The sequence below is a fragment of the Corvus brachyrhynchos genome, unplaced genomic scaffold (genome assembly GCF_000691975.1).
Source record: "Corvus brachyrhynchos isolate BGI_N302 unplaced genomic scaffold, ASM69197v1 scaffold305, whole genome shotgun sequence".
In the NCBI taxonomy this organism is placed as follows: Eukaryota; Metazoa; Chordata; class Aves; order Passeriformes; family Corvidae; genus Corvus; species Corvus brachyrhynchos.
Window position 1 is genome coordinate 1,941,581 of NW_008239284.1, and position 13,671 is coordinate 1,955,251.

The 13,671-nt window shown below is 46.0% G+C and overlaps 1 protein-coding gene across 7 annotated transcripts in view; it reads right to left on the reverse strand.

Moving 5' to 3' along the window:
- Positions 1 to 13,425, reverse strand: part of TNC (tenascin C) — a 73,035-nt gene extending 59,610 nt beyond the window's left edge. For 3 of the 7 annotated variants that reach the window (XM_017740330.1, XM_017740328.1, XM_017740329.1), the window contains exon 1: positions 13,177 to 13,424. The gene's annotated coding sequence lies outside the window, so the exon portion shown is untranslated. Of the gene's footprint in view, positions 1 to 13,176 lie in introns of all 7 variants that reach the window. The other 4 variants (XM_017740331.1, XM_017740332.1, XM_017740333.1 and 1 more) reach the window with 4 other exon arrangements.
- Positions 13,426 to 13,671: the final 246 nt, after the last annotated feature.

The window sequence follows — 13,671 nt, forward strand, 5'->3', positions numbered from 1 at the left end:
AGGAGACAGACACGGAGATTTCTCAGGTTTGGGATTTGATGGTGCTGCTCTGGTGTCTTAGACAACTCCACTTCCCCTTTGCCTCCCAAACATGTTAGACCAGCCGGTGGATTTGACCCGTGGCACTGCAGGGATTCACAGCAGCTAAAAATATGCCTGTGTAGTATGATTTTAAAAATACTGTTTTTGTTGGAGGCAGAAAAAGGATAAGGCCATGCAAAAAGGATGCTGCTGAATGAGTTCAAGGGAATGATGCAGCCTGGAGTGGGTTGCCTGAAGTAATGTCTCACTCATGGTTTGTGTTGCTCTCTCTTAGAGGTGCAAAGCCCAGGAAATGAAAAAGCTGCAGCCATGAAATGCAAAGGGTTTTTCTTACAAATTAGGTTTATTCCCTTTAGGATGCGAGGAGGTGAAACTCTGAGTGCTGAGCTGGAAAAGCCAAACAAATTCTCATTTGGAGTAATCTTATTTTTTAGAATGTATTTCAGCTAACATTTCCAACAGTGGCACACGTGTGGGTGTGATTTCGATCCTGGTTCTCAGGCAGCATAAGGAAAGAAGCAAATTCCTTCTGGATTTGTTCTGCAGGAACATGTGGAAGGTGATGCAAAGACAAGGGAGCACAGAGCTCACCTCTGCTTTACCACAGAGCCTGGGTTTGTGGTGCTGTGAGGATGGACCTTTGTGAAATCTGGGAATACTGATGCCTTAGGTTTTAACTTTTATATTTTTCAAATCCTGCACTGCCTGGTGTGTCACTCTGAAGTTTCTTGGAGCCTGTTCATTTCTGCTCTCTCGTGCTGGGCAGACATAACAAAGCCTCTCTGGCCCTGCTCTCCAAGGACACCCAGACCGTCCTAGGCCCAAAAACTATAAACCAAAAGTCTTTGAGAGGAGGGCAAGCTGAGGGGAATTATATCATTAACTGAAGCTTTAATTGGAGAATTAACCCTGCTATGCCAATGAACCAAACCTATAAAAGTGTGAAGAACTCGTGACCTGGGCTCCATCTTGGGGTCCATCCTGGCAGTGGCCTCTGGCTCCCCAGGGGTACCTTTGAAGGCCTTTCAGATAAATACCTGCCTTTATTCCCTTGCTCCTGTCTAGTCTCTGTTTCTAGGAGGCCTCTCAAGGCATCAATACAAATCTAAATGGAAGTAAAGTTTGAGGTGAACCAATAGGGCAGTGTCATTGCAAAGTGGGAACGAACAGGTCTCCCATGAATGGATTCCCCAGGCTTGGAAAAACTACATCTCAGCAATTAAGGTTGAGATAAAACCTTCCTGACCAAGGGTCGGCCATCCCCTTTGCCGTCTTCTTTTCCATAACAAGAAAATGGAGCTAAATAGAGCTGGACCCATGGAATTCCCACAAAACCTTGTGCTCTTGGCAGAGATTCCAGAAAGTGCCCAAAACCTTGGGGTTGGTGGTGTGGTTTTGATGCCTTAAGAGGCCTCCCAAAACCAGAGACTGGACAGGAGTAAAAGAATAAAATAGGTATTTATCTGAAAGGCCTTCAAAGGTACCCCTGGGGAGCCTGAGGCCACTGCCAAGATGGAGCCCAAGATGGAGCCCAGGTCACGAGTTCTTCACTCTTTTATAGGTTTGGTTCATTGGCATAGCAGGGTTCATTCTCCAATTAAAGCTTCAGTTTAATGACGTAATTTCCCCTCAGCTTGCCCCCCTTAGAAGCTCTTTGGTTTATACTTTTTGGGCCTAGGACAGTCTGGGTGTCCTTGGAGAGCAGGCCTGGAGAGGCTTTGTTATGTCTGCCCAGCACGAGAGAGCAGAAATGAACAGGCTACAAGAGACTTCAGAGTGACACACCAGGCAGTGCAGGATTTGAAAAACACAAGGTCAAGATCTAAGGCATCAGTATCACAGTTAGGAGTGAGGACTGAAACTCAGGCATCCTGTTCTGAAATTATTTCATAAATCATCTGCTGTGCCTCTGTTTTGCCGCTGGTAAAACCTCCAGGGACCGTGTGTGTCCCTGTGAATTAAGCATTCCAAGGACCTCACAGGAAAGGTGCTGTCAAATCCTCATTTCCATAATTAAACATCTTCCCAGGGAGTGCTGTAATATTGTCAGAAAATAAATACCCAATTAAAAAGAAAAAAGCTGGAATGTTGGGCCTGAAATGTAGGAGAGAAAGGGAAATCTACAGAGCTGCCCCAGCCCCAGGGCCCAGCACAGGAAGGACCTGGAGCTGCTGGAGAGAGGCCAGAGGAGGCTCCAGGGGGATCAGAGGGATGGAGCAGCTCTGCTGGGAGGAAAGGCTGGGAGAGCTGGGATTGTTCAGCCTGAAGAGGAGAAGGTTTTGGGTAATTGCAGCTTTCCAAGACTTGAAGGAGCCAACAGGAACCATGGAGAGAGACTGTTGAGCAGGGTCTGGAGTGCCAGGACAAGGGGGAATGGCTTCAATCAGGCAGAGAATAGGGTTAGATGGGATATTGGGAAGAAATTCTTGGCTGTGAGGGTGGGCAGGCCCTGGCACAGGGTGCCCAGAGAAGCTGGGGCTGCCCCTGGATCCCTGGCAGTGCCCAAGGCCAGGCTGGACATTGGGGCTTGGAGCAGCCTGGGACAGTGGGAGGTGTCCCTGCCCATGTAGAGGTGGTAGAACGGGATGAGTTTTAAGGTCCCTTTCAAACCAAGCCATTCTGTGATTCCATGATTCTCTGGGATGTCTTTTGCTCTGAAGAAGGAGGTCTGACCAGACGTGCAGCACAAATGCACAGAGCTACAGGACTGCCTGGAATTCTGGGGTAACAATAGAAAGCTGCAGCCTTACTCTGAAGCCAAGAGGATGTGCCAGGCCAATCATCAGAATGAGAAGATGAATCCATGGAAATAAATTACAAGGTAACCAAAACCCACAGAGAAAGACACCAGAGAATTCGAGAAAAAAACTGCAGCTAACCCAAAATTCACGGATTCAGCTCATTCTCTTGTGTCTGTTGAAGGCCTTTTCATCTCTAGACATTTTATGTGATCAGAGGGATGATTCCCACACCCATGTGCACAATCCTCCTGCACCTTGGTGTGCCAAGGTTTGCTGCTGTTACACAACCCAAGTGATTCACCCCTGCAGACGGGAAGGGCAGGAGAATCCTTCATCCAGCTCTGGCCACAGAAGGAATTTTACAGCAGCCACAAGAAACAGCCTGGTTATTTTATAGAGCAGATCATTCAAATTTGTCGCATATAAACTGAAAGAAAAGAGAAACAGCATTACAAGAGGTTACCATGGGAGAACTCACACCAAACCCAGCTGGTCTCTCTCACAGGGACTGGGATGAGGCACAAGTTAACAGGGAATTCAGTCTGCCCTTGGAGCTTGTTTTTTTGTTAAGGGCTCGGACACTTGAGCATCAGTTTCTGGAAGTGGGAGCTCAGAAAAGAGAAACAAAACAAGCAGGTCAGTGGGGTGCTCTGGAGCTGCATTCAGGCTCCTGGCAGGGGGCACAGCAATCAGCCAAGTGGAGCAATTTGCTACAAGCTCAGGAGGGGGAAAAAAAAGCCATCTGCTAAATACTTTTTTCTCACATCTGCAAAGCAACCTCTGTTCTTGCTGTAGCTGTCAGAGGGGGAAGAAAAAGCCCATGGCAGATACAGCCTAGACAAAAACTGTGGATTAGAAACAGCAGGACACACCAGAGATGGGAAGGGCAAAGACAACAATGGGTTCAGCAAAACTGGCGCCGTTCTAAAAAGAGAAGCAGAGCTGTAGAAATGGGTCAGATCCGAGGGACTCCGTGGAAAGCAGAATGGATGGGTCACACCTTCCTTTTGCCTGGCTTCTGCCTGAACCCCCTGTCTGCATTTCCAGCACAGGAGTGACTTTTTCCCATCCCTCTCTGAAGACACGAGCAGAACTCTGGGCTGCTGAACAGGGAATTGAATGCGGGCCATGGCAGAGTTGCCACAGACACAGAAGCCTCAATTAGTGCCTTTTCCAATATAAAAAAAAACCCTTTTCACAGCAAAAGCAACTTCTGTGCACAGTCTCCCAGCAGAAACCCCTCCTGCCTCTTAAGTACGTCCTGTACCTTTTAATAAAGCCTTTGCTAATAGCAAAAGCATTCGCTCGGGCTCTTGGCTTTTCCCTGCTCGCAGCAAAGACGCAGAGCTGGAAAAGATCTACGGTTTTCTAAACTTGTCTTTGGAAAGTTTCTCTGCCAAGTTACACTTTGTCAGGAGCTCATTATTTTCTGGGTAGACGCTGGAGACTTTGCTTTGAAATATTTTGAGGGCTTTGCTGCTGCAGTTTCAGACCACGGGGTTCGTGTGCTCTCTCGCATGAATCACAGCGACTCGTGTTCCTTCCACACACAAAGCTCTGCTTCGTTTCCGGGCCCTTCTCCATGCTGTTGCTTCCAAAACCACCTATATGTTTTCCAGAGCCCATTTCTCAAAGTTTTAGGTGGTTTTGGGATGAGATGGGAAGAGCAGAAATGCAAGACTTCTGAATTTTCTTCCCACTCCTTTCACGCCAAGCAGGAGCTGCGGAGAAAAAAGCAGCAGCCAGTCCTGGGGATGGGAACTTGGCCAGTGTCATTTGTCTCAGAAATTCATGATTTAGGTATCAAACACCATCTTTGTTACTGATAATGAGACATAGGAAATAAGCCATCAATACTCTTGATAAATATAATAACAATAGGTGAATGAATAGCTGATCTGCTATAAAAAACCAGATGCCAAATTAATGCATTTACCAAAACTATTGGTGGGGTCTGTGCAGTAGAAATAAGGATCTTTTATAAGAACCATAAACTACTGACATATTAAACAAATACACAGTGAACAGGCACTGACACAGCACTGCTTTGTACAGCACCTCTGAGGAAGCTGTTTTTCAAATTTCTCCTGGAGGTCAGGAGCAAGAGATTAGCCAAAATTCTGCTCCACACACCCAGCCTCACACTTTTCCATATTTAAAATCATTTTAGCTGAAGGAATGTCACGTCCAGAGGCAAGAGAGGTGGAATTCTTCTCTTTCAATGGCTTTGCTGTCATTGAGAGCACGGACAATTTACATTTATATTGGTCTGGAGTAACAGAAAGTATTTAATTGTATGGATTGCTGCAGATGATATTGGTCAGCAGGCAGCAGGATACTTTCAGAATCCATTATGAATATTTGCATGTGGTTTCTAATTTTACTTTGATTTAACCATATACTTATTCAAGCACTAAAACTGACTTTTATGCAGGCCATAAAAGCCTGCACTATTCCTGGGGACCAGAATTATCATTCCTTGCCTCCTGTCATTAGCAGACTTCGAGTATGGTTTGAAAAGAAGCTGAGGAAGCTGATGGGTAACCCCTCACCAGGCAGTTTGTTGCTTTTAAACCAATCCTTAGTTTCCCTGGGCAGCTTTTTCTCCCTGCTGGAGCTCCTCTGTCCTTGGTACTAGCACCTCAAACACACAGGAATGTGCACATTTTTCTAACTCACAAGACCACAGAAGGAGTTCCTTGAAATCTGACTTCCAGTAATCGCCCCCAGGCTGCAGATCTGCCTGGCCTAGTTCTGTCACATGTGGTAGCATCAAGAATTTGCATCTTTGGCAACCCAGGGAAGGGTAGCAAACTCATACTAGAGCAAAATACATCGTGAAGAGAAGATGGAATGAAATCAGCCATGGCTTGGCAAGGCAAAATGAAATATAAATGAGATGAACAAGATCTGAAACAAATTGAGTGCAAGGAGTTTGGAAAAAGAGAGGAGGCTGCTTCTGAAAAGTCCGGTCTGGGGATGTTTTGTAGTGCTCTGATGCAAAGCAGAGGCACTTATGTAATGTAATGGAAATTGCAGCCATAAACACAGCCCTGAGCAGGGATTAGTGACTGAACTCAGACAAAAATCTGCGCTGCTGCTTCAAATGTCAGCAAATTGGGCACTGCCACATTAATGGGAGGCTTGAGAGCCCTCCACCAGCACCCCTCTGACCTCGTTCTCTTAACCCACAGTGACTTGAGCCCTGTCTGTGACTGTGCTGAAGCCTTGGCTGGCAGCAATTTGAGCTATGGGATGATGAAAGGAGGGACGTGGAGCTCAATTATCCAGCACCAGATCCCCAGTGAAATCAATGCCATTGTGTCACATGAGAATTTGGCTGGCGGCCCCTGAAGTCTGCCCAGGAGAAACCCATCCCCTCAGCAGGGCAGGCTGGAGGGGACAGGGGACAGGGCAGACAATGCAGGGCCACTCTGGGCATGGAAAACACTCTGTGGGTTCTGATTCCCTCTCTGTCAGCCTGGGTTTGTCCCCTGACCTATATGAGCACAGACCAAACTGGAGCAGCCCAAGGCATCCTCTGCAAAAAGATCTCATTAAGGCAATGCCAAGCAGGAGTGTTACAGGGACATCCCTGTATCAAAGGGAATTAAATATTGCTCCTGTCAGCAGGGAGAGCTCTGCCCCAGGTGGAGTTGGACACCACAGACTCAAAATTAATTAATTTAATTTTTAGTTAAATTATTAATTTAATTTTTAGTTAAATTAAGCCCTCCCACCCCTTATTTTTCAGTTTATTACAAGGATGTTAGGATACAGGATATATAGGACATACATAACCCAGAGAAGCTGTGGATTCCCCATCTCTGGAATTGTTCAAGGTCAGGGATCAGAACAACCAAAAAGGTGTCCCTGCCACACGGCTGGTGGTAATAAACTGAATTTCCTTCCTACTGCCAGCAACCCTGTCAAATCCCAATGTGCTTTTCTAAGACAAATAAACACTATATGAAATAGGAGCCAAATAAAGCAACAAATAACGCTGATGTGTTTGAGAATGGCACTCTCTGGGTGCTGCAGGCTTCCCATCAAGCCTGGAGCTGCAGCACTTGGAGTGCTGGCTCCCTGTGATTGACTTGCTAACCTGTAAAGTGGCTGAGTCGACATCATAATTAACACTTGGCAGTGGAAATATAAATTCCCTGGCTTGTAGGTGGTATATCCTCCTCTAAACACTCCACTTGGCCACCAAACTGGAAAAATAGATAGGACATTCATAAGGAGCGCTCACCATGGGAAATGCCAGCGTTTTTGTTTTTTTTTTTCCTGGAAACTGTTTACATGGCCAAAATCCTTCAATAAGAAAAATGATCTGAGAACTTTCCCTTCATGTGTATCCTGTTCTCCCGTGCCTTGTGGCCCACAGTGTGCAGCATTCATCGGGAGTCAGCCCTGAATTACTGTGGTACAAGCGATGCAGGAGGGAAGTACAAGCCACAAGTAAAGGGAAAATATGCATTACACTGGCTCTGGCCAAGAGGAATGGGCTGCCTGCAGATCACAAGCTACCTTTATATCTTTCTTGGCATAGACCTTTGTCCCACAGCACAGAGAAGCTATTTAGGAGGATTCAGCATACCCAAAAGAGGCTGGCTTTCCAAAGGAACCAGGAGAAACAAAGAGCCAGTGCAAAGTGGCCACTGAGCTCCTTTTGATGGGCCAACAAACAGCTCCTGACAAGGCGAAATCCTGAGGAGGGAGATAACCACCAAGGGCTTGTGCTGAAGTGCTCAGCACACACTGAGAGTGACCCTTTCCTGTCCAAGTAAAGGCTTTTCATCACAGCAAAGAGGCACAAAACCACAGTCCCCAGAGTGCTCAGCCCACAGCCTCTCTCACCTGCTGGCCCTGCCTCCTGTGTTTGAGATAAAGCCCAAACTGACCAACAATATCTGCCTGTTTCCAGGTCTTTTGATTTCTTGGCAATGGAAAGTGAATTTATTTCTTGGAAATAAAGCTTTTTTTAGCCCTCTCACAGCCTTTCCTTAATGGTGGAAATAACTCTTTAGCCAGTTCTGCTGGGCACAGAGGGAAAGGATCTCAGAGTTTAATTTTCATATATACACAGAAAAAGAAATTTATGTTCCCTTTTAGCCTTGTGCTGCCAGAACGGTGGAAAAGAAAGTAAATTTAGAGAAGAATCAAGACTCTTTAGATTAATACTCTGGTAAACATCCTAATTCCATAACAAAATTAGCATTTGCAATTTCAGGCTTATGAGCTTATCAAGTTCTGGTGCATGTTGGGCAGAGTTAAAGCCAAAATCATTACAATGGGATTTCCCCAGGCTCTAAGTTTCAGACTCCTGGGAGGCTCCTGGCCCATATCTATCCACACATAGTCCATGCTCCAGCCTGCCCTGGGAAGAGGCAGCCACTACAATAGACCTTTGTTGAGCCCAGGATTGAAGCAAGCACTTTTGGAAAAATCTGTATTTAAGATTTCTGTCCTACCACCCTGCACTTTCTCCTCAGCTGCTGAAGAGAATATGTTTTCTGAGCATGAAACAATATCATTTTTGTGGGGACTTTGGAAAGCGAGCGCTTGTATGAGTCGAAGAAAGCTTCCTTTCTCTTGCCTGGTTTTGGGGAAAGGGCTTTCTGTGTGAGTAATCTTTCAAAGTAGGAAGCAGAGCTCCCCCATTGCTCGGGAAGAATGGACCTCCAGTGGGCTAATATGTGATGGATGACTGAATGCAAACTTGGCAACATTGCCCTCCGCTCCCCAAAGAATACAAAATGCCACTGCCTATTCGGGCACCGGGACTCTCCCGTTGGAAGTGCTGAAAACTTGGCACCATCCCACCTTAGTTTAATTGAAACTGCAGACAGTTAAGGATGGGAGCTTGGAGAAATTTCTTGCAACCAGATCAGCTCAGGATGGATTTGTCTTGGGTGATTGGCTCATGCATAAGGCAAACAAGAACATAAATGGGGAGTTATTTCTCGTTGACTCCATAGCCTGAGCAGCAAAATCTCACATTGGTTTGGGAGGGGTGTGTTGTGAGGAATATTTTATATTAGTAACTATTATTCAAATTCTGCATCTGGATATACTCTCTGAAGCTATAGGTAGAGGTTTTTTGATGGGTTTTTTTTGCCAGCAACAGGACAGGCAGCATATAGGAGAGAGAGAAGGGATGCACACAGAAATCCAGGAAAATCTTACATTAAGGACAATTCTAGTTATAAGGGCACGTCTATCATTCATTCAATGCTAAAAAGTGACACTAAGTTATTCAAACTTTGCCCTTTTAGCAGAAGGATCCCCATCTATTCCTTCTTTCAATGCCCAGACACTTCCTGCAGGCTCCAGAGCCACCTCTTTTCAGGCAGGATCCCACTGACTCCTCCTCCCAGTCTGCCCATTCCACACCGTGGGGTTACATCATGCATTGAGGGATTTCAGGAGCTGGAAGAATGCCCAGTCTCTAACTTTTCCCACATGTGGAAGGCTTTTAACTCCAGCTCCGACTGGCCAGAGGGTCAGACACACGAGTGGACAGCGAGCACCGAGGGAGGGGCGGTTTCACACTTGTAGAAGCCCTGAGCTTGGTGGAAACTGCGACGGCTCAAGATTGGCCCTCGGGGTTGCTCATTTCTCTGCTTTCCAGCACTCCCTTTCCTCAAAGAACTGCCTTCTTATTCCTTGCTTCTGTTCATTATACAAAGAATTGTTTGGGAATAGCTAATAATAGGAATTGCAGGTTCTTTGTGGCAGAGAGCATCATTTATTAAACCTCTTCACTCCTAATACAGTGAGGCCCTAAAATGCAGGAGCAGGAATTACAACATCAACCAACCAAAGCCACGGACAACAAGTCCTCTTCAATATCAAGCAGTTTAAGGAACTAAATTGCATCTTAAAAACTCATAAGCAATCTGTACACGTCCCTTATTTTTCAGCCCTTGACCTCAGGATATGGTGCTTCCTGTCGAGAACTCATTAGTTACTAATCCTATAATTGCTTGCAGTTTTGAAGATTTCTGAGCCTGGTAGATGATAAAATACTAACTTACTTCACTTTGATTGCTGTTTTCCTTAGTTTCCCACTTCAGCAACAATGATTTTTTCTGCAATATGACATCAGCAGCTTCCTTAAAACCACTAAGGGCAGCTATTACATTTTACAGTAGTTTCAGACTTCTGCCATTTATAACCACAGGGTTAGATCAGAGATAAGTCTTCGAGCATGGTGTGTGAAACTCACACCAGAAGTTAAGGCTAAGAAAGCACACATTGGTAAATCAGAGCCCAGTTTTAAAGCCCTATATCTCAAACTGCTGCAGTTCAAAACTAATTCCTTTTATTACTGGAAAGCTGAGATTTTGAACTTTCCAGGGATGTAAATCATCCACTCCTAAGCCTGGAGTTTTATGAGCCACTGGACCTTAAAACTGTCAGTGGCCCTTCAGCTTAGCAGACTGTGATGGCACGAGGCCAAGGAGGAATTTATCAAGTCACAGGCTTCAAATGAGAGTAATTATTTGACCACTCTGGATTTCTCGTGGCACAGAGGTAGGACAGGTAAATGTGTAGCTGATAATGTAGCAGACACCACCCTCTGCATTAACCTTACTTCCAAATGTAATATTCCACCTGGGATAGCAGGGCTCTCTAACGAATCCAGCACTGGATGGACACTGTTTCTCCCTTACGTCCATTTACACCACACACCCATTGTCCAGCCCAGGAGAATTAAATGCCCTCAGCACCACTCAAACCTCTGGCCAGAGCCTGCAGAGCTGGGTGGGGAGAGGCACAGTGGTGTTGTGCCAGGAAAATGGCACAGAACTGCCCGAGCTGGTTTTCCAAACAGTTTTGCCAGGAGGGATGAAAGGGTTAAAGCTCTGGCTCCAAAGCAGCATCACTGTTTCACATGAACATTTGCTTCTTAGTTCTGCCTGACTCTTGAAAAGGATGAGAAAGTCCCAAAAAGCACCGACCCTGCCATTTAACATCATTTTCTTATCAAAAAGTGAGACAATACTCAAGAACAAACTTTGACAGTCTCTTTAGAGCAAGTCAGAACATCTTCACCCATGAATAATCTTTGGTTTTTTATAGATATTTTATAAAAAGCGCTGATATGGAAAATAAGCTGAATGTCAAACACTTTTAGAAATGATGTTATAGCAACATGATAGTTAAGTTTGAGTGAATTCTCAGGAGAAATGATCCTGTTTTAAAGAGCTGGGATAATAAAAGGGGATGGATTTCAAAAAGTCTCCAGCTAACAGTTACTCAGAATTTGTGGAGCACATTTTAGGCTGTGGTGAGGGATGTTCCCAGTAAGTTCTAACATCACTAAGCATCACTATTTCAGCAAAGGAGATTTGGGTCTGGTTGGTGTTCTTTTCCAGGACCATCATGTATCTGGAAGGGATTTCTTTAGGAGAATTCTGCTTTCTCTCCAGGTGAGACCTGACATTCTCATCTGCAGGCTGGGGGCTTTGCAGCAGATCCTTTGGCTCTTCCACAGCTCTGGAAACACTGATAAAGTAACTGTAGTGCTAGGATTAAGGGCTGGAACGTGCAAAGAAATTTCTCTGGGCTGAAAGGAGCCAGAGGATGAAATTAATGAGCAAAAACTATGGGAAGTGAATGCCAATTTGGTATTTGGGAGAGTGATCATGACGGGTCAGTGACAGGGGGCACAGCCCTCGTCACTCCTGTCCCACCACTCTGCTCAGTTCAGGTGCTCATCCTTCCCTGAGCACCGGGCAGCACCTGCACCAGGAACACCCTGACAGCTCTTCCAGCTGCTTCCCAAATTCCCTGCCAGGGAAGCTGAGCTGCAGACAGATGAGCTATCTCCTCTTGGCTAAATACTTCCATTTGGTCAAACTTCTTCAGATTCGATTTGCCCCTGCCTTCCCTATAACAGTAAGAAACAACCCAAAAGACATCACATTTCTGCACGTTTTCCTAGGGTTCAAAGGACAGTCCCCATTGTCCACCTCATTTTTGGACTACGGCACCCTTGAACTGTGCAGCCTGGTCTAGTGGAAGGTGTCCCTGCCCATGGTTGGAGCTGGATGATCTCTGAGGTCCCATCCAACCCAAACCATTCCACGATTTCACAGCTTTAAAAGGCAACTGCACAAACCCAGCACAATAAAACAACCCCCACGTGTAACATTAATTAGGAAGTGTGTAAAATGAATTCCCAATATTTAATATGATCTTAAAAAATTAAACCAGGAGAGAAAACCAAGCCCAACAGCTAGACAGCAAGGCTTTTACCCAGACCATAGAATCACATCCATCTCATTGTTCTCTATTTTTTCCATGAAGAAAAACTTTATACATATTTTTATTGTGCTTTTAAATTTTATGTCTCCAGTGTGCAACACAACACATCACCATCATTTCAACCTGAGCATGTCATTCCTTTCCACAGTATGAGACAGACTTTTCAGAAGTTTAAATGCACTGCCAAAAACTCTCTGTCCTGGTAGCCAGACAGAAAATCAGGCAGGGAAAACTCTGCAAAGGTGATGTAACACAAAGTCTTGAGTGAGCGGGTTCAACTCCTAAATGAATCTAAGTGTGTTCACCTTCTCCCAGCCAGCTGCTCTGTTTTCAGCCAATTTGAGCCTCGCTGGTAAGTGCAGACACAGTCATGCAGAAAATCTCAGTGCACCAGGGAGCAAGGAGCTGAGACACGGAGCAAGTGCCTCTGTTTTTCCATGAGGATGGAGAATTTCACCCTCCCGCTCCCAGAACCCACCCAGTACAGCACTGGTAATAAAATACCCAGTTGAATCTTCCTTTGTGCTTTGCTCCCCGCTGCAGACTAATGTTACCGGACTTGTAAAAGAAACCGGAGCCCAGTGGGGGCTGGGAGGGAGGTGACAAAGGCTGCGGTGCAAAAGAAGTGTGGGGACAGCAAATTAGCAGCGGGGAGGGCCCGGCTCTCATCAGGTCACAGGCAGGAGCACAGAAAGAGTTGCCTGGGAGGGTTAAAACCTGCGAGTGGATTTAGTCTGGTTCGCGAGGTGAGGATGGGGGAAACAGTTATAGCACTCCAGGAGCCAAGAGGAAATCCCAAATCTGCTTTCCTACCCTTCCTGTCAATTCGGTCCTCTGTCTGTGCTTGTGTGGATGTCCAGCATCCCACCAGCTCCTGCTCCATTCATTCCTTGGGTCAGATGGGTGCCACCGAGACATTTCTTACATTATTCCACCTGACAATGCAGACAGACTTCGGGGCAGGCATGCCCCAATCCAAAACCATTCCCTGACAGGATCCCTGCCCATTCACCTGATAGTCACAACCACGAGGGTGACGCCAGAGCACGGGGTCACTGCAAACTTGTGTGCGAGAGGAGCTCCTGACTCTTTAATTCAGGGGAGGAAGCAGACTTACCTTAGAGACCCTGACCGAGCTTAGATCCCGCTGTGAGCAGTCTCCATGAAATAAATACGCTGTTCAAAGCCAGCTCGGGGCTCCTGACTTTGTTGCCGTCCTGTCAAAACTCGGCGGAGTTGCGTTGTCTGGTGCCGTGTGTGCGCGTAAGGCAGCGAGCTTTGACAGCAAGGCAAACTGGTCAGATCAGCCAGATTCTGCTGGGTTTATATAGCTGAGCTGCAAATCCTGATCCTTGGCTCGTTCCACTGTAATAGGACGCCTGAAGGCATTTTTTTTTCAGTTTTGCTTTAAAGGAACAGCCTCTCTCTCTCTCTGGCGTGGCTTCTGAAAGGCACACACACACTCACACACTCGCACACGCTGTCATCCACAGGCACACACACACACAAAAAGAATTTGCATGCGATTTATGGCTAAAGAAGGAAACCCCCTGAACCATTCAAAAAGAAAGTCAGCTCAGGGCAAATGACTCAGAAAGCAGAATATTTTCCC